Source organism: Formica exsecta, unplaced genomic scaffold (genome assembly GCF_003651465.1).
Source record: "Formica exsecta isolate Colony F162 unplaced genomic scaffold, ASM365146v1 scaffold156, whole genome shotgun sequence".
In the NCBI taxonomy this organism is placed as follows: domain Eukaryota; kingdom Metazoa; phylum Arthropoda; class Insecta; order Hymenoptera; family Formicidae; genus Formica; species Formica exsecta.
This window is the reverse complement of record NW_021848882.1, coordinates 49,283-51,797: the sequence shown is the minus strand read 5'-3', so window position 1 is coordinate 51,797 and position 2,515 is coordinate 49,283. Positions and strand designations below refer to the sequence as shown.

The window sequence follows — 2,515 nt, the reverse complement described above, 5'->3', positions numbered from 1 at the left end:
ATGAAGGAAGGTGCAGATAAATTGTATGTATAAATTTTCAAAATAAACATACATACATATATATTATTAGTTTGCTCTGTGTAAAACAGCTTGTCTTGTATGTCTTATATAATTATATTTTATAAATATATATATTCTACACACAATATAATATGTATTAATAAACTTTTTATATTTTACATTACAGGAGCAACTGAAGATTTCAAAGCCATCACAAATGGAAAGAAATTAGGAACAATCAGTGACTTGGAAAATCTTATCAACACTCTATAACAGGCAAAAGACAACAAGTCTTTTTGGAGTGAGATCCCAATCATTCTTCTATAGGGCATCCATGGTTTAAACAATCTGTGGAGAGGCAGGATCTATTTAAATCTTATTATGTATGGGCTGATAGAATAACTAATGGTGGGAAAGAAAGACTAAGTCTTCCAAATAATTGGGTTAGTCATGCTCACATAAAATTTTGTATGACAGACAAAAACTTGCATTTAACGTTTTACATTTATATAGTATATATAGTTATATAACATTATACAGGGTGTCCCAAAGGAGTTATTATTGAGTAAAGTCTGGCCAATCAGCGTCTACCTTTAGCCGCGCGCCTGATAGTGTGCGTGAGCGCTCCGTCGCTACGGCGGCGCACACTACAGACACCACCGGTAGCCCGGCCCTTCTCAGGCGACAAACAGCCCTTTTAAGAGCCTCTTTATACAATCGGCCCTTTTCAGGGCCACCAAAATATAACGAAGATCCGACTCTGTACATAGCAATCAATAAACTTAATTTATTGTACACGGTGTCTCATAAATCGACGCGCCCATCACGACCATTCCTTCCTGCGAATGTGGAGAACGCTGAGAGTATCAAACTAACCTCCACAAATTAGTATAGACATTCTCTAAAAGGACTGAGTTATTATGTTATTCTATACTACTTTGTTTGAGTTTCTTTGATTTTTATTATCAATGTTACTTTGTGCTTCCTCTAACAGGTGAAATTTATCTTTGAGAATGGTGACGTTAAGATTAATATGAAACAACCAAAGAAATGCTCGCAGAAATGAGTAAGAAAGAATTGATGAAGTTTGCCAATGATCCATTCTGGATGAGATTGAAATGAATCTTATTTATCTTTTTTTTGGCTAGTGTGGGCAAGCATGTTGGCAGGTGCTATAGCTATCGTTGTGATAGCACTAAAATGTTCAGCACCCAAGCCGAAAAAAGTTTGGGAGAAAAATCCAATTATTAAGTTGGATGCCTCAATTGATTCTCCTAGCAATGATTTGAAAGGATTGGAGTCTGTATTAAATGACTTGAAAGATCAACATATCAAAGCTATCTCTCTCTCGTTATTAATGAAAGAAGGTACAGATAAATGGTATGTATAAATTTTTAAAATAAACATACATACATATATATTATTGGTTTGCTCTGTGTAAAACAGCTTGTCTTGTATGTCTTATATAATTATATTTTATAAATATATATATTCTACACACAATATAATATGTATTAATAAACTTTTTATATTTTACATTACAGGAGCAACTGAAGATTTCAAAGCCATCACAAATGGAAAGAAATTAGGAACAATCAGTGACTTGGAAAATCTTATCAACACTCTATAACAGGCAAAAGACAACAAGTCTTTTTGGAGTGAGATCCCAATCATTCTTCTATAGGGCATCCATGGTTTAAACAATCTGTGGAGAGGCAGGATCTATTTAAATCTTATTATGTATAGAATAACAGAATAACTAATGGTGGGAAAGAAAGACTAAGTCTTCCAAATAATTGGGTTAGTCATGCTCACATAAAATTTTGTATGACACTTGCATTTTTGCATTTAACGTTTTACATTTATATAGTATATATAGTTATATAACATTATACAGGGTGTCCCAAAGGAGTTATTATTGAGTAAAGTCTGGTCAATCAGTGCCGACTTTTAGCCGGACGCACGTCAGTGAGCCGCCCGTCTGTAGTGTGCGCCGCCGTAGCGACGGAGCGCTCACGCACACTATCAGGCGCGCGGCTAAAGGTAGACGCTGATTGGCGTCGGCGCTGATTGGCCAGACTTTACTCAATAATAACTCCTTTATTAAGCGTTATAGAAAAAAACGGTACAGGACTTTTCTGTTCAGTTTACTGTGCTCTACCTGCTCACGAACATTGTCAAGGGTGCTTTAGAACATCCTGTATTTATAGCATATACAGGGTAGGCTATTTTAATATATCCACTGAAATATCTTAAAATATATAAGTTTAAGACAAAAATGTTTTAGACAAAAGTTGTATGATTCAGAGGGGGACACATGACGAAAATATTGACTTGACCTTGAATGACCTTTTCAAGGCCAAGTCAATGTGATCGATGTTTTCTTAAATGGAACCCTCCATTTTTTATTGCATATTCTTGTAACTTATCTCGAGAGCTTTTCAAAACATTATAATAAAGTATTTTTTCATTAAGTACTTTTTGAGTTATTTTATATTTTAATCTGACATATTTT

The 2,515-nt window shown here is 34.5% G+C and overlaps 1 pseudogene; it reads left to right on the top strand.

Moving 5' to 3' along the window:
* Positions 1-321: 321 nt before the first annotated feature.
* The window catches only part of LOC115233034, a 14,353-nt pseudogene continuing 12,159 nt past the window's right edge, over positions 322-2,515 (top strand).